Consider the following 19,722-nt stretch of genomic DNA (forward strand, 5'->3'; position numbering starts at 1 on the left):
TATTGCTAACTATTTGGTTACAGGGAAGCTACCTCCACATCTATTTCCTGGTGAAAAAAGAAAAATTATTCAGGAGAGTTCAAGTTATTCATGGATTTCTAATGAATTGTTTAAAACAGGGCTAGATTGTGTGATCAGAAGATGTGTTCGGGAAGATGAAATGCCTGACATCCTCAAGGCATGTCATGATGAACCATGCGGTGGACACTTTTCTGATAAAAGGACGGCCTATAAAATCCTTTCTTTAGGATATTATTGGCCTTCCCTTTTCAAAGATGCAAAACAATATGTCAAAAGGTGTGACAGCTGCCAAAGAGTTGGGAGACCGACTCTTTCAAATGAAATGCCATTACAACCACAGGTACTCATCAAACCCTTTGAAAAATGGATTCTAGATTTCATTGGAACCATTAATCCACCATCTAGACAAAAGAAGTATATATTGGTATGCACTGATTATGTCACTAAATGGGTAGAAGCCAAAGCATTGCCTTCTGCCACTGAAAATTCAATTGTTCAATTTCTCTTTGAGGATATATTTACTCGTTTTGGTGTCCTAAGAGAAATTGTGACAGATCAGGGAAGTCAATTTACATCTAACTTGATGGAGAAGCTGATGGAAGAATACAAAATCAAGCACAAAAAATCTACTCCTTACCATCCGCAAGCAAATGGCTAAGTGGAGTCTACAAACAAAGTTCTTGAAAGTATCATCACCAAAATTGTTCATCTACATAGAAAAGATTGGGCAGAAAGGCTTCCTGAAGCCTTATGGGCCTTCAGAACTACATGGAGGAACACAACTAGACATTCTCCCTATGAACTTGTTTATGGGAAAGAAGTCCCGCTCCCCATTGAGTTTCAAGTCAAGAATTTCAAGATGGCAGTCCAGTTGGGGATGAATCTATCAGAAGCCCAAAAGCACAGAATGGAGCAGCTAAATGAGCTAGATGAGATCGGACAAGATGCAATTTTAAGGACTAATCTAGTTCAACATCAAAGAGCTAAGTGGCATGACAGATACATCAAAGAGAGAAAGTTCCAAGAGGGAGATTGGGCGTTACTGTTTGATTCCAAGTTTAAAGACTTCAAAGGAAAATTTCAGACTCATTGGCTTGGGCCATATGAGATTGACAAAGTCTTTAACAATGGAGCGGTAAGAATCAATACCATTGATGAATTTAGAACTCCTCTCATTGTGAATGGCCACCGATTGAAAAATTTATCATAAGCCACTCTCAAAAGAGGAATTTGTCAAAATGTTCCAAGAGAATTCTGCAATAAGGCTAGTGGAGAAGAATCCTTCTCCCCCATCAGCCTAGCCTTTGTTTCTTTCAGTGAAAAAAAATAAAAATAAAAATAAAAATAATAAAAAATAAAAAAATCGTATAAGCCTGAAAACCAATCATAGATTGGCGGTCTTATACAGAAAATGTAGAGTGAAAATCAGGGACACCTGACACTCTATATTTTCCAAAAAAAAAAATCTCCTCTCCTTCTCTTTCCATCTTCACTCCACCTCATTTGCCATTTCACTTCACTTCCATCTCATTCACATTTTCTCTTCACTTCACTCCGCTTCATTTTCATTTCATTTCACTCATTCCATCTCATTTCATCAATAAAAGTCCCTTTCAGGACTATTTTCATTCAGTTAGTTCTTCTCTAACTATCTTTGTTCAGTTGAGCGGGTGTTGTCTCAGTTTCCGCAGCTGGAAGCCGTTTTCGCAGCCAGAAGCAGTTTCCGCAGCCAGAAACGATTTCCGCAGCCAGCATCACCTTGTTTTCAAATTTACAGTCAACTGTTAGTGCAATAATCATAAAATGCAAGTGTAATTGAGCTAAAGACATGGGGCATCTCCAAGACATCAAGGAAGAGTAATTGGTTAGAAGCCTTGAGAAAGAAATGACAAAGTTTCCAAAGGTATGATCAATTTTTTTTATCAAATAACAATTCAAGTCATAATTACGCATAGTTATCAAACCATAAAAAGTTCTACTATGTGAAATGATTTGATACAATAGCTCCATTACCATTCCTATTCCACGATATCACTCCACACACCTTGCATTCATTTCTCCAACGGTCTCATGATTATTTCGAGTTTAAACTCAGGACTGACTACACTTTCATTTATTACCCGTACTCTTGAGACGTGACCTATTTTGTTACGGTTCTTCTTAGCCGTAATTTCCGCAGCCGTCTGTTGAGACGTGTAAAAATTTCATACACAGTCATCCGATTCAAAAGAATCCCGACGTTACTCCATTCGTTTACCACTCCATTAATACCATACTCCTCGCATGCATCCGCATTTTATTTTGAACTTGCTTACTGCTGCTCATCCTCTGTTCCTCCTATAATTCAGGTATTTCCATTCCCTTTTCTCCATTTTCAACTGCAGCCACTACATCTTATCCTAAAACCTGATTGCAGCCACTACAGTCTATCCTAAACCCTATAACCGAGCCATATTTTTCTATGAACCCTCACACGCAGAAGAGCTCTCAGTTGAAATTTAAAACAGAGGATGGGAAAATTACTGAGAGCAGAGCTAGAAGGGCCGAAATACTTGGAAGGTTATCCTCAAACTAAAGAATTGTTGAAGAAAGCCAGATGGTTACGATTTATCCAAAAGTTTAAAGGCCATAACAAGGAGGTGACCAAAGCTTTTGCACAGTCTTTTGATGGTCAAACAGTGGAGATTGGAGACTTGAAGTTCATGGTGACTGAGTTCACAGTAGCAGCTGCCACGGGCCTACTCAGGAAGGTGAAAGGTGGTTTAAAAATAGAAGTGTGGACGATCAGATATGGAGAATCATGCTACAAAACCAAGGTATGGAGACCACCGTATTTACAAGAGGCATCCATGTTCATGCACTAAAAAGAGGAATGGTCTAGTCTACTGTTAGTTATCCAGAAATTTATCATGTGTGAAGGACATTTTGGTTCTATGTATATGTATCATGTTAGACTAATGATGAGTTTCTTAGAGGATAAAACTCTTAATTTGCCTCATTTTCTGCTGTTAAGTTTGAAAAAGATGAGTATTACAGTTCAAAAACACATAGGCAACATTGAACCTCATCTGTACCATCATGGACTCATAAAAATTCTTATTGAGGACCAGCTGAAGAAAACTAAAGATACTTGGGAGCAATTCTTGACAAGAAACTACTTCCAAGAGCCATCTAAGGCCTCTGGAAGTAGTCCACCAAAGATTCCAAGAAAAAGTAGGAGGAGAGAAAAGAACACTACAGTCCAAGACTCCCCTACTATAGAAACTCAAGAAACTGACCAAAAAGAAGAAGATAGAGCTAAAGGCAAGAAACAGAAGAAAGAAAAAGGCAAAAGAACCATCCAAGAAGTCTATCCATCCCCTGAGCAATCCATAGAGGAGGATTATCAACCACTGTCAGAAAGATTATTACATCTTCAGGCTGCTGCTATAGCAAAGAAAAAGCAAAAAGGAAAACAGAGTACACAAGAAAAGAGTACTAGTCCATAATTAAGGAGGAGCACTAGGCTAAGAGGAAAGGTGAGTAAAACCCAAGAAAAAAGCCTCACTTTATCGATTTAGGTGAAGAGGCACTTGAGAAATCTCCAGCTCAGCCAAGCATTGAACCAAGTCCTCCACGTGATGAAAGCCCTTTTCGGCCGGAAAGAGAGAGCAATCCTCCTCCTCCACCAGATTTTGAGCTTAGTCCGAGAAAGACACCTGAGGTAGATCCTAATCAGCAAGAGGTATATAACTACCTGGAATCCTTAGAACAATCAGCTGCAGGACCGAGTACCACTCTGCCACTAGATGCACAAGTTCAGTCCTTGAAACAGGAGGTATTTGAATTAGAAGTCATAAATAGGCATATCAAACAGGAAAATGAAGCACTCAAAGAGCAGAGAAAGTTAGATAAGATTATCCATGATAACACTATGCTCCATTTAGGACTGTGGCAAAAGAAAAACAGGAAACTGAAGAAAAAGTGCAAAAAGTTAAGCAGAGCATTGATTAATCTCAAGTTCAAATGCCTAGTCAGGAAACCCAGGATGATGTTAGCACCAAAGAAGAAGAAAAGAGGGCTAGATGTCCTAACAGAAGCCTCAGAACATATGGATTAGAGGGAAATGACTAAATTTTGGTTGCATGAGGACATGCAACACCTTCACAGTGGGGGTATGTTGAGCCTCAAATCTGCATCTTCCTATACACCCTCTCAGCCTTCTTTTTCCACTTACTTCATCCACCAAGCTGTTAAATCATTGCATTATAGTCTAAAAAGAGCTTCTGACATGGTTTTCTAACTATGCTTATGACTGTTGTTTGGTTTAGATTTTTGTTTAGGCAGCTGCGGAAACTTGTCAGTTTCCGCAGCCAGCACAGGTTTCCGCAGCCATTTTGTTAAAGGCTATGCTACAGGTGTCCTATGAAGAAACAGGCCACATGGGCAAGCTACAGGTGAAGTGTACAAGGAACGCGTCCCTTCTGATCAACCAAATCATCCATAAAATGTCACGGTCAACAAAGGTCAAAGGCAAAGCCAACCAAGGAATTTAGCGGTGGCACGTCTCTGTTTTGAGCACGTGAAAGTTTATGTGGCACAGTCCTCAGCTCACGGAGATATCGGCACACCTGGAGATCAACCCCGTAACCTGAATCCAACAATTACCACTCTGAATATTTAATGGACATAATGACCATTACGCTAGATCTCGGGCTGAGGAGATCTATGTGTCTCTGGTAATGCAGTTAACAGCATAGGATTCAGGAGTTAGTTACAACACTTTTCATTATAAATAGCGCGTTGATAAACGCTGTATGAAAGCTTTTGGAGATGTAATTTTTGAACTGTTGTTATTATCACCCCACTGCACTGTGTTTTACATATTTTGCTGCTGCTTTAATACATGAGAAGACTACTTTCCTGAGCTCGTTTTTGTGACTATTCGTTGACTGGCTGAGGTGGTAGAGGGCCTCTGTGCACTAAAGCCCTGTATAGTTTTCATTTGATTTTGTTATGTTTTTGCTTTCATAATCATTAGCTTGTATATAACATGCTGTTTTGATGTTTTTAATTCACTAATGTTTACATTTTCATTTATGTTTTCTTATAGTTGTCAGCTGATCAATGCTTTTCTACAGGTTTTCTTAGGCAGCCCGGGCAAATTTTCATCTTTTTGACAACTATTGACATATGAGATCATCTTTTCCTTCCTGCTAATTTTCATTTTCTGAAGTTTAATTCCAGCACTGTCATTTTTCAAATTGTGTTTTGCTTATTTATTTTTCTGCTACTTAGACATCATACTACTCATTTGTTTATGGTTTCTTTCTATAGTCAAGTGACTCTATTAATAAGAAATCAGAATATTACTTATTGTAGTGTGATTTAGTTTACTTTCTTGCAATTTAGATATCATATTGCTTAACTTATTCATGATTGCTTCCCATAAGGTAGATTGAGCTGAAGGGTAAAGGATCAGAAGAGTTGAAGTAGTGTGATTAGTTTCCTTTATGCAATTTAGATATCATATTGCTTAACTTGTTCATGATTTCTTCCCATAAGGTAGATTGAGCTGAAGGGTAAAGGATCAGAAGAGTTGAAGTAGTGTGAATTAGTTGATTTTGCTTTCAGTCTTTGAGTTGCTTTAAGTTCAGTTTTTACTTTATTTTTCATATAGCAGTAAGGATACTGGGCCATTGTCATTAGTTCACTGTTTGATACATTTACTTCCTCTTAAGAATTGATTTCATTACAGTTGTTTTAAAGCTTTCTTTTGAACACTTTTAAGTTTGGAAAATCACTGTAGAAATCACCATTACCATCCATACTTAACTTTCATTTTCGCCATCACACACTAGGGAATCCATAAAAGATAAATCCAAAAACAAACTAAAAAAAACTCAAAAATGACAAAAGGCTAAGAAAATGGTTATCTTGTACATATAGTACACTTCACTTCGTCAGTTTATGAATCCCAGATTGACATTTTAAATTGCAATTTAGAACACACTAAATTGACCAAACAGGAGGGTCGACATGATCATAAGGAGGTCGACTTGTCTTGGATATGGTCGACCTATCATCATTTATATTTTTAACATTGATGCCTTTCTTCCATTGGGGATGTGATCTATCTCTCACAAGTAATACATGAGCTTTAGCATCTTATTCAATCAACATGCATCGTGGTGTCTCTTTCAATCCCCTTATTTTAATATTTTTTATGCATCCTTTGATGAAGTCTTGTGCCTCATCCAACTGGCTAGCATGGATGAAAATATTAAATAGGCTTACACAATGGATCAACAATAGTGTGATATAGTTATATCCAATCATGCAAGTGAAATATTGCCAATTTCATTCCACCATTTGTACAAAAAATTGTGCTTAAAAAGTAGATGAAGGATACATAGATTGTTTCACAACTATTTATTGCATTTGAGATTAACATGAAATGGATTCCTCACCACACCGATGCATACCATTCTCAATAATAATTGCACTCCATGGAACCACATATTTTGCTCTAATCATTAAATAATTGATTTGCACACTTTGTAACCCCACATCTAGTATGTGTGTCTATAATCACAATTCCCCCTAAAACATCAAACTCAGATTCACTTCGTATTATGTAATCATGGAATACCCTACCTTATTTAAAAGTTTATAAAAGAAACATGTTGGAATTAAGCTCACCACAATGACTAGATTCAACTCACATATGCTATAGACATGTGGTTTAAGAGAGTTAAAGCCTCATTTGCTTGTCTATACTTGGAATTCCAACCTTTTCATAGTTACTGAAGGATGGTCAACACAATGAATCCTTGGGCAACCATGATTGTCCCGTGCTTGAAATTACTTTGACATCAATGACAATACTGTCCAACACCTTGTACATTCTATAAGTGGGGCACAAATTTCGCTGAAGTTTCAAATAAATTTCCCATAGAAGTTTTCTAAAACTTGAAATATTCTCACATCAAAGGTAGACTTAGGTGTTTCCCAATCCAAAATGGCCTTTGCCTTTCTAGGATCCATCTTCAAGCCTTCCTTGGAAATTACAAATCCAAAGTACACTAACTCTTCTTTTAGAAATGTACACTTTTTCACATTTATCAACATTTCCTCTCTCAACCGTTGTAATACCTTTCTCACATGCTCCAAGTGTTCTTCTTACTATCATGGAATACATTCCTACCATATAATCATGATCTCCCATGAAATACATGGCATGCAGCTATTACTACTACATCTTATAATACTTGTTCACAAAAACTTCCAATTTGAAAATTTAACGAGCATTGATTTGTCATGGTCAATTGTTATCCCTATTGTAACCATGAAACCTAGTATGGATTAGGACAAAGAATACATTTTAACTTTATTTTCTCTATGACTTTTATGGATACTAAATTTTTATAAACTTCCACCATCTATGATCAAACTGTAACATTTTCCCTAAATTTTACATTTAGTCTTGAAAAAATTTCTTCTCTCTTTAGGTTCTTCTGCTATTTTATTTTTAGATTTAATTAACACCAATTGAAACATTAAATTCCCACCTTATTCATATTGAGTTACCATTACATTTTCATCAACAATGATTACTCCACCTGCTTATGTGACCGGTCTTCATGATTCACTTCATCTTCCTGCATTATTCTTATTTGGACATTCAAATGCCTTATGCACCTCTACTCCAAATATGCAGCAAGTAATAATATACTTACATTTTCCTCTTATGAATCCTCTCCCTCTCCTTTTCATTGCCTCTATAAGTACTTGCTCTACTTAAACCCCTAGGTTCTTTTCCTTAAAAAAATTATGTTGTTCTTTTCTCCCAATATTCTCTTCCACCTTCAATATGACTAGATAGGATTCATCCACATTCTAAAAGAAACATGTGTTCGTATTATCTTGAGTTTAAATTTTAACCCATTCATGTATCTCACCACTCTTTGATATGTTGGTCCTTTGTCTTAAGTTATATACTAGCTTACACAAATTGTACTGGTAATCAATAGGTAGGAATTTCTCCTTGATTTTTCTCCCCATATTACTCCAAGTTCTAATATTCTCCTATTGGTTTTCTGCCTTATATTTATGTAGCATGCCCCACCAAAGTGTAGCATGACCCTTTAACTTGGTCATGGAAATCAAACATGATTTTGGTATTATACATTCTCAAACTCAAGGTACCTTTCAAGCTATCTTTTCCAATCAATGAGAGTCAGCCTTCAAATTACCATCATAACATAAAACTTCAACTTTTACACTACCTCTATATTTTAGAAATTATATCAAAGTGTTGTTGGGTCCACTTTCTCAACATTTCCTTCTTCTTCAATCTCATCTTCTAACTTTGAGTTTTCTTCAGCATCCCCAAGTCTTCTATTTCTAGATCTCAATTCCCCCAATTCTTGGCTTTTGGAACCTCCTCATGCTAGTCATTTTCTACATCGAAACATTCCTACAAGTTGTCTAGTGGCCCTCAACCCAATTGACATTCACAATCCTTATCTAGGTTGGCTTCTCACAACTTTCTCTCCAATAATTCTTTGAATAGTCCCTCTTGGGTCCAAACACAACCATGCACTACAGAAGCACTAACAAGAAACCAATATTAGGAGCTTAAATGTTATCTGATACCATCTGATGCAAATAACCCTATAATCCTATACACAACCACTACAAGAACCCAGTATATCTACCAATAAAGCAGACAACTAATTATATGTTATCATAACATACATTAAATATTAACACATACAATGAGGAAATCAAGAAAATTACTGGAGATAATATAATAAACAACAACAAATTTCCATTTCTCATTTACATACACATAAAATTGTTCTTACAACCAGTGTATATTCTTACTCTACATTAATATTTGGTACACACCATCTATTTCATCATCAAATGCACCCAATTGTTCTTATTCTTCTCTATTTTATCCTCCTCCTCCATATTTGTGGTCTCTTATTCCCTTATCCAACCTCTTGAGCTCTTATTCTCTCTAGCTTCTTCAGCTCTTCCTTTTTTTTTAGTTATTTTTCCCCTTTCTAGCCTCTCGATATCTTCTTCTTTCCAACTGCCCCTAGCTTTGTGCACTCCTTGCTTTTAAGCGATGGTTGGGAAATTGAACAATCACAATGGTTCAATTTTCTTAGTTTTTTCCCAATCCAATCATCATTTCTTCACATACTAAATGGTCACGGTAGTTCAACTTCCCAACTAATCATTATTTCATTGTTCAATTCCCTAACTAATCATAATTTCATCATTCAATTCCCCAACTAAGCATTGTTTCCTTGCATAGGTGGCCCACTGATTTATCACAGAGTCCCTTGAGACATGTAAAATCATTGCAAGTCATGAATTATAACATCAAATAAAAGTTGTGACAATGTAATAGTAGGACGGTGTCACAACATTGTAATATTACAGTGTTGTCGCATCATTATAACAGTAGGGTAGTGTCGCAACAATGGTGATGTAGCACTTTAATAGTAGGGTGGTGTCACATAAATGGTGTCGCAACATTGTAACAGTGGGGTGTTGTCAGAGCAATGGTAGAGTCATAACATTATAATAAGGTGTTGTAGTAAGATTATAACAATAGGGCAATGTCATAGAAACAACGCCACAACACCCTTATTTCATCCTCTAAGTTATTAACTAAAATTGATCATTGAGGATTTATTTTTTCCAAAGATGCTCTTGCATCAATATAGGAGTATCATAGTTATAAATGTGTGGTACATAGTACACTAGCTACTTCATTGTTTAAAGTATGCCTTGGATACTTTCCTAATGATACATTAACTATTGTGGGTCCCATTCCCAAGGAAAAATTGATAAGGATGCTACTACACATGGAGGAAATAAGGTTTATTAATCACATTTGAAAATTTTGTGATCCAGTTTTTATGTATAACATCCCAAAATTCATCAATAAATACTTGGATTTCTGGTTTTAATTGCATGAAAAGCTCTTGTAGTGTTAATGTTCGAGTTTCTTCATAATAACCCATCTTATGATCCATGAGGATTACAAACATTTAATCTTTAACATACCATGAGCACTTTAACAACATACTTAGTTAGCATTAGCATGGAAAATAGAGGTATTGAAGCCATGATAAAAAATACTCTTAGATTTTGGCCATGTCAGTCAAAAGGATGAGTACGTTGGTTATGGACTATATTGTAAATTTGCAGATTTAAAAAAAATATTTAGAATTGTCAAGAAGAGACCAAGCATTCTAGCTTTTAGTTTGGAAGTCAACAAATGACAGAAAATGAGTTCTTCTTAGTTTTGGTGTCAAACAAAACGGATACATCTCTTATATATTTTCTACATGATGTCCTCTATGTTCAAAGTCAATTCAATTATTTTCATTTTTGTAACACCCTCCTCTTAGGCCTACCCAAATTAACCATGCCAATTAGGGTAAACATGAGATGAGAGGCTATTATGACCAAATTCGACCTCCTATGTGACCTCAAGGAAGTGGAATCGATGGAACATCACACACAGTCATCCAACATCATCAATAGAACCCTTAGGAGACAAGTCAACCACTCAGATAACCTGTCCCTGGGTCCCACTGTTGCTTTAGGTCTCGCCATAGTCACTCTCATGTTATGGGTAAGGAAGTGACCAACAACCTAAATTCGCTCTCACGAGCTTGCCTGCCAGCGAATGTGAACCAAAATTGCCAGTGTTGTGCCAGCGACCCCGAGATTTAAGCCACTTTTCAGGCCTAGAGCTCAAGCCACTGCCCAGAATGGAATGATAACTTGAAATCAAGAAAAGTAAAGGGAAATAATGAAGCAAAAGCAATAAACTCAACAAGACCTTAACCAGACCCCTACTAGCCATGACAGACATTTCATCGAACATATCATCAACATGTAACCTACATGTGTAAACAAAAGAATTAAGTGTATGGATCTCATACATATTTGGGAATCACTATGAACCATTGTTCCCTCATGTAATATGCTACATATTCATCTATTAGGTCACAGACACATTGTCCATTCATATAAAAGTAAAAACATGTTGAGAGCCATACATAGTTGTTGTCATAAAATGTGCATATAACCAGCATAATAGGAACAGAAATACCATAAATGTACTAGCCATCAAAATCCATATATACATCAGTACCTCTACACATGAAAATCAAGGGAATGAATTTCTCATTAATGAATGTAATAAATCAATTGGAAATGGGACTACCATGTGTTAGGGCCTAAATCTACCTCGGGCTTAGAAAGGTAGGATCTAGGGTAACATCAAACCACGCTTAACTTGGTAGCTAGCCCTACCAGGTCGGGAGAGGGCTCTCTCGTTGTCAATCTTAGAAAAGATGGCCAATGAAAGCTTGAGGTGACTGATGTGATGACTGATTTTAGGCTAGGTATGTGTACAAAGGTGTTTGATTGAATTTGATGATGTTTTGTTGGCTCAAATGTGAAAGGCAGATTTGGGCCTGGGGAATGAGGCTCAGTTTTGTAGAGATCTCTGAGAGGCAAGGTAAGCAAGTGATTTGGTACTTCAAATTGAGTGATATGAAGAGGTTTTAGACAGATGAGGAGTTGAAAAGGGCATAAAAAACTCAAGGATCCTTTTCAAATAGCTGAAAACATAGATAACTAAGCAAACCCTAGTTAGATCAATGCACTTTCAATGTATTCTACCTTTATCCTCATTTGATTTAGTTAAGATGAAATAAAGAGAGATATGGCATACATAAAACACATGTAGACTTACAAGTATAGAAGAAAACACAATACCAAAGCAAGATGCCACATGAATCCCATAAAGTGCTACAAACCACTAGTCTATTCCTTAGGCAAACTGCTGAAATGAGTATACAATGAAGCTCCAAGTTTTCCCAAAAGTCCAACCATGCTAATGACTGAAAAATTACAAGATATAGGCAACCAAAAACTCATCCTAGCCTCTAGGGTTCGAGCTCATAAGTTTAGGAGTTGTTCTAACAAAATCTAAACTAAGAACTAAAAAGTAGGCAGTGGAACAACTTACCTCTAAAAACTAGGAAACTAATTCATTCAGTTGCAAACTACCCTTTGATGGATGAATCTACCTCTATGAGTGAAAATTTAGCATAATTACATCAAAATACATCATTCCACATTAAATGATATCATGAGTTTGACTTTTAGAAAGAGAAAATTCAAACTGTGAAGAAACTAGGTGAAAAACAGAGTTTTTTGGCCAAAATGAACAAACTTCCTCCAATGAGCCACGTTGATTTCCCTATGTGTAGCACCTTTTTTCAGATGATTTTGGAGGCCTTCCCGATGTCCAAATTTTCTACAAGTGGGCTTGTTGGAAATTTCTACTTGTCTACTTTCTAGAACAAGTGGAATTTTTGAGTTTGGCCTCCATTTGTCCCTCCAAAACTGAGTTCTCCAAACACTGCTTCCTGTGTGTCCAAAAAGGGGCAGAAAGGTCATTTTTGAGGTGTTTTGACCTTTTTGGAAGCTCAAAACCTGTCAAAATTTCTTGGCCATTTGTGATTATGCATATTTTTCCATGAAAAATCCAAAAATGCTGATTTTTCCTCAAAAGGAGGTCCCTAGCAAAAGCGAGCGCCAGGTGGCGCGGCACATCAGGTAGAAAAACCTATTTTCTAAGCCAAAAATTTCAAAATTGCAAAAAGTGACCCAAATTTCTTGAAATTTTGGGTTGAGTGTCCTTCATTAAGTTTTGTGTTGGACCAAGGAAGCCTCAGCCAAGATCTGAAGTCTATCTTGCTCTTTTCGCTTCCTCGATGCCTTCTTCAATCAAAATCCTGATTCTTGATTTACATACCTTGTTTCTCGCCCAGTAATGATGGGGCATGTGCCTCAACATGTTTTTCTCGTTGTTGGCCTTCTCTGGCATCCTTTCTAGGTGCATGTTTGTTCTCTCAAGCCAAGATTCACGATCATCTTGAATTTCTTGCTCAAGTGTGGTCAATTTGATTTTCCTCCTCTTGGCAGCTTGCCAGTTTTGCCTTCATGTTTTTGAGCTCCATGGATGAGTAGGACTGATGAGGGGAGGATTTTGATGCTAGATGTTGGGTTTTAGGGAATGAAAGGGTTTAGGGATGATATTTAGGGTTTGGGATGGCAATTAGGGTTTTGGGGATATTTGACTAGGGTTTGGGATAGTGGGATTAGGGATTTAGGGTGTGAATGAATTTAGGGATATGGGGATAGTGGAATGAGTTAATGAAACCAGAAAACAAATCAGGGAATCAAAGGGTGAGGGAGTGATGGAGTGGACTTGAAAAAAAAAACACAACTACAAACCCTAAGCAATTGTTTTTTGAGCAAAAATTGCAAGGAGGTAGGGCTTGAATTTTTTTCCACAAAATCATCATAAACATCTTAAGACACACATTCAATGGCATTGGAAGATTGTTTGACTTAATTTGGACAGGTGGCGACCGAGCGAATTTAGCATTGGGATGAGTTGCGTGGGTGAAAATGGCTTGCAGCTCTATGCACCATGCCACGAACCCAATGCGCCACGCCAGTGTAGTTTTTGCACTGTGGAGGGCGGCCCAATGCGTCGCGCCAGTGACCCAATGCACCGTGCCCACTGAACTTGCATCGTTTTGCTTCAAACTTGCTCCCTTTCTCCAACACGACCTTCTCTTGCTCAATTTTTCTCCTTTGAATACAAATGAGCTTTTTGAACATGACCAATGAGTTATATACAAGAGCTTTTGATTTTTCACTCATAAAACCCACTTTTGTAATGTTTACATTTGACATTGCTTTTTCAACTCTGTTTTTGGGAAATTTACTTCATTTTTGCCTTTGATGAACTGAATGATTTGATTTTTTGGTTTGCCTTGCAGGGGATGGAGCTGCAGAAGCTTGGTAAGGTGACCAGGGTTGCCATTGAAGTTGCTTACATATGAAAAAATTGAAATTACGTCAAATTTATGCATAGAAATATAAAATACTTTGTTTTTCCTCAAAATAGGGTTTTGATGTGTTTTGAGGAAAAATACATTTATGAGCATGTGATTATGGAATTTATTGGTACTGGAACTTTATTCAACCTCCTCATGCGCTGGCTGACCATTATTTAACATTTTGAAGACCTTTTTGACGAAACCCTACACCTAATGAATCTAAAACCCCAAAAATGACTCTTGCAGATTTAAAAACAAAAGATGACTTCAGACGATCTAGATGAATGGTAATGTGCCAGTAGGTAAAGGGCATGAGGGGAAAATGTACAACAAGCCCTTACCGTCAGATGATCCATGATCCTAATGGAATGCAGCTGACTGAACGAGACACCTAACATGTAATGCAACAAGAGTGTTTGATCACTGAGGGAGGGATGAAGATACCGACACTAACATTGGCTCCAATGGGGATGGTAGCTCCTTGGAGGTGCCAAGAACTACAGATCACTGGGAAAATGAGCAGTGCCTTTGTCCATTGGGCTATGGATTCAATAACTGCAAAACGCCCAAAAACCAATTATTATGAAACTTTGACTCAAGACTCATAGTTGAACTGACTAATTCAAAATTGAAACAAGACTCTCAAAAGCTGCAACTGGACACTCAGCTGAAACTATATTTAAATTGATTGAAACAAAAAATGACTCAAGACTAAAACACAACTGACAAACTGGAAAATATGCTCAAAATGGAGCTTATTCAATACAACCTACTCTAGTTGGTCCATTCATCACCTGATCAAGTGAAATGAAACAACTAATGCAACCAAGTAAGCATTCTGGCTATTGCTTGCATTCTCCACAAGTGCTTGCTTATGAACAACAAGAGAGAACTACTGAAAGGCAACTCCCATGACAACTTGGAAGCAAATCTGCTGAATGATATGGATTCTCTATCCGCCTCCAAAAACACTACATAGGAATATTGAAGTTCATGCACACTGGGACTTAGTTCATCCAATGGATTACTTCCCTTCTCCTCATACCATGAATGCAAACTTTGATCTAAGCTTTGTGACAAGACTCCTGCTGAAAGTGACAAAGAAACTGGCTGCCGGATCAATTTTGTATCAATTCTTGTTTTAAACTCATAGTTAACTAATGGAGAAGGATTTTGACTACAGACATCATCCAACACATCAGTTATTGGATCATGAAAAACTTGAAAAGATTGTTGCAACCCATTTTCTATTGGTTCCAATGAGATTACATGATTCCCTATAGGTTGCTCATCCTTTATTGAAAATGTATTATGCAAATTTTCCTTCAAAAGCTGAAATGATTCAAAAAAAAATGGTACAGAATCATATTGCATTATCTGATCATATGTTCCATCTTCCACGTCTTCATCTGCAACTTGAAATCAAAGGAATTTGGGGGTTGCAAATCTGGATGTGAAAAGTCTTGAACAAGGTTTTCATTGCCATCAAAAAGGTTCAGATCAAGACTTGTTGACAATTCATTTCTGATTGCATGAATGTTGTCTTTAATGAACTGAAACAAAGCAAAACAAAAAGGAAAATATCCTTCACTTACTTCAAAATTTGCTGCACTTTCCTCCTCATTTCCATAGCTAATATGTATCGGTTGATCACTATATTCGAGCTGTTGAAAGTGAACTTCTTCCTCCCACAAACTAGTTGTTGATTTGTCTGCAAGATTAGCTTCTGTTTGGAGAACATAATCATCATCATACTGATCAAACTGAGGCAAATCATCAGTATAAAACACATCATCAAGCATACATGTCATATCAACAGATCTCTCTTCTCCAAGATGATCTACAAAACAATCATTATCAGATCTATGACAACTGGGATAAGAAACAAAATGTTTTGGATCAGTAACTTGTTCTTCTTCAATCAGCGAGTGATGGGCTTGAACATTATACTCATTTCTTGTGGTGATACTTTGCATCATCTCTTCCACTGCACTTACCAAAATGTCAAGTTTTACCTCTAGAGATGTCGACTCCAGATCTATGTTTTTCATCTCTTCTTCCTTCAACTTTGCCCTTCGGATCAGCAAATGATCCTCTACATCTACTGCACTGTTCTGCATCTCTTCAAGTATTGCAAGATTCCTTTCTCTTAGCTGAAACTCCATTTCTGGATCAAAGGCTTCCGAGTAGTGCAAGAGAGAAGATCCATGAGGAGGCCTTGTATTAACCGCATCAAAAAATAAACTTGGTTAAATCTGGCAGAAAAGTGTTGTACTGTCTCCCCTGGTTGTCTTTTCAGCTGGTTATACTCTTCTATAATCAAGAAAGGGTTCTCTTTGACCACCCACCTGCCGAGGAAAACTTTGACGAACTACTGGAAATCTGAGATGCTCGCATCAGGTAGGTTTTGAACCAACTCTTGACTTTGCCTTGCAAGGAAAGAGAAAAAAGCCTAATTCTGACATCCTCTTCATCAACTTCAAAAAGGTCGAGAAAAGACTCAAAATTCAGAACATGTCTCTCAGTAGTGATGTTGTTGCGTTCACCATCAAATCTTGGTAGATATAGATTATGATTTTTAGGGAAAGCATGGGATATAGGAGGTAAAATCAGAGGTTTGTATCGATCTGGAATTTTACAAGGTATAGGGGTATGTACAGAAAGTATAGAATCATTCTTGGTCTCTTGAGGCTCATCAGTTTGAAGACAGTCATCACAAGATTCAGAAAAAGGGTTTTGATCAAGCTCAAAGGCATGAAAATCTTTGGTATTCACATTATTCAAAGGGAAGGAATCAGATGCAGGCCGAGGATCTTTTCTCAAATACAGTATACTTTGCAAAATCTTCTTGACATTATCGGGAAAAGAGAATAAATAATTTAGAACAAAGAACAAAATGTCTTGGATGAAGTTCCAACTTGAATACCTGATCTTTCCATATTTTCATTTCATGTTTCTACTGGTCAGGTTCATCCTCTAGCAGAGTCCTTGGATTTGATCTCGAAACTGATTTAGAGTCGCCAGGTGAATGATTTCAGCGTTGCTATGTCGGATCGTTGTCCACCATCAACAATCAGATCTGAACTTGATTATATTTTGCTAGGGAAACTAGATGTTCAGTTAATAAACTAGATTGGAGATTGACTAAAGTAGAATTCATCTATTTTTGCTAATGCAAAGCAAGAGCATTTCGAAGGCTACCTGGCTAACTTCAGGCTCCGTCTGTAGTCTACAAAGTAAAACAACAAACTTTTCAATTCGCCAGTATGATCGCCACTATGTTAGGGCCTACATCTACCTCAGGCTGAGAAAGGTAGGATCTAGGGTAACATCAAACCACACTTAACCTGGTAGCTAGCCCTACCAGGTCAGGAGAGGGCTCTCTCCTTGTCAATCTCAGAAAATATGGCCAATGAAAGCTTGAGATGACTGATTTTAGGCTAGGTATGTGTACAAAGGTGTTTGATTGAATTTGATGATGTTTTGTTGGCTCAAATGTGAAAGGCAGATTTGGGCCTGGGGAATGAGGCTCAGTTTTGCAGAGATCTCTATGGGGCAAGGTAGGAAAGTGATTTGGTACTTCAAATTGAGTGATGTGGAGAGGTTTTAGACAGATGAGAAGTTGAAAAGGGAATGAAAAACTCAGGTATCCTTTTCAAACAGCTGAAAACATAGATAACTAAGCAAACCCTAGGTAGAACAATGCACTTTCAATGTATTCTACCTTTATCCTTGTTTGATTTAGTTAAGATGAAATAAAGAGAGATATGACATACATAAAACACATGTAGACTTACAAGTACATAAGAAAACATAATACCAAAGCAAGATGCCACATGAATCCCATAAAGTGCTGCAAACCACTAGTCTATTCCTTAGGCAAACTGCTAAAATGATTGAAAAATTACGAGATATAGGCAAATAACAACTCATCCTAGCCTCTAGGGATCGAGCTCATAAGTTTAGGAGATGTTCCCACAAAATCTAAACTAAGAACTAAAAAGTAGGCAGTGTAACAACTTGCCTCTAAAAACTAGGAAACGGATTCATTCAGTTGCAAACTACCCTTTGATGGATGAATCTACCTCTATGAGTGAAAATTTAGCATAATTACATCAAAATCCATCATGTCATATTAAATTACATCATTATTTTGACTTTTAGAAAGATAAAAGTCAATCTGTGAAGAAACTAGGCGAAAAACAAAGTTTTTTGGCCAAAATGAGCAAATTTCCTCCAATGTGCTGTGTTGATTTCCCTATGCGTAGCGTCTTTTTGCAACTGATTTTTGAGGCCTTCCCGGTATCCAAATTTTCTCCAAGTGAGCTTGCTGGAAATATCTTCCTGTCTACTTTCCAAAACAAGTAGAATTTTTGAATTTGGCCTCCATTTGCTTCTCCAAAACTGAGTTCTCCCAACACTACTTCCTGTGTGTCCAAAAACTATGTCATTTTTGAGGTGTTTTGACCTTTTTGGAAGCTCAAAACCTGTCAAAATTTCTTGGCCATTTGTGATTATGCATATTTTTCCATGAAAAATCCAAAAATGCTGATTTTTCCTCAAAAGGAGGTCCCTAGCAAAAGCGAGCGCCAGGTGGCGCGGCACATCAGGTAGAAAAACCTATTTTCTAAGCCAAAAATTTCAAAATTGCAAAAAGTGACCCAAATTTCTTGAAATTTTGGGTTGAGTGTCCTTCATTAAGTTTTGTGTTGGACCAAGGAAGCCTTAGCCAAGATCTGAAGTCTATCTTGCTCTTTTCGCTTCCTCGATGCCTTCTTCAATCAAAACCCTGATTCTTGATTTACATACCTTGTTTCTCGCCCAGTAATGATGGGGCATGTGCCTCAACATGTTTTTCTCGTTGTTGGCCTTCTCTAGCATCCTTTCTAGGTGCATGTTTGTTCTCTCAAGCCAAGATTCACGATCAGCTTAAATTTCTTTCTCAAGTGTGGTCAATTTGATTTTCCTCCTCTTGGCAGCTTGCCGGTTTTGCCTTCATGTTTTTGAGCTCCATGGATGAGTAAGACTGATGAGGGGAGGATTTTGATGCTAGATGTGGGGTTTTAGGGAATGAAAGGGTTTAGGGATGATATTTAGGGTTTGGGATGGCAATTAGGGTTTTGGGGATATTTGACTAGGGTTTGGGATAGTGGGATTAGGGATTTAGGGTGTGAATGAATTTAGGGATATGGGGATAGTGGAATGAGTTAATGAAACCAGAAAACAAATCAGGGAATCAAAGGGTGAGGGAGTGATGGAGTGGACTTGACAACAAAAACACAACTACAAACCCTAAGCAATTGTTTTTTGAGCAAAAATTGCAAGGAGGTAGGGTTTGAAATTTTTTCACAAAATCATCATAAACATCTTAAGACACACATTCATTGGCATTGGAAGATTGTTTGACTTACTTTGGACAGGTGGCAACCAAGCGAATTTAGCATTGGGATGAGTTTCGTGGGTGAAAATGGCTTGCAGCTCTATGCGCCGCGCCACGAACCCAACGCACCGCCCCTGCTGTATGCACCACGCTAATGTAGTTTTTGCACTGTGGAGGGTGGCCCAATGCGCCGCGCCAGTGACCCAATGCACCGCACCCCCTGAACTTGCACCGTTTTGCTTCAAACTTGCTCCCTTTCTCCAACACGACCTTCTCTTTCTCAATTTTTCTCCTTTGAATACAAATGAGATTTTTGAACATGATCAATGATTTATATACAAGAGCTTTTGATTTTTCACTCATAAAACCCACTTTTGTAATGTT

The sequence above is a fragment of the Pinus tabuliformis genome, chromosome 3_1, assembly GCF_031772625.1.
Source record: "Pinus tabuliformis cultivar Carrire ecotype Pingquan chromosome 3_1, CPIR1, whole genome shotgun sequence".
In the NCBI taxonomy this organism is placed as follows: domain Eukaryota; kingdom Viridiplantae; phylum Streptophyta; class Pinopsida; order Pinales; family Pinaceae; genus Pinus; species Pinus tabuliformis.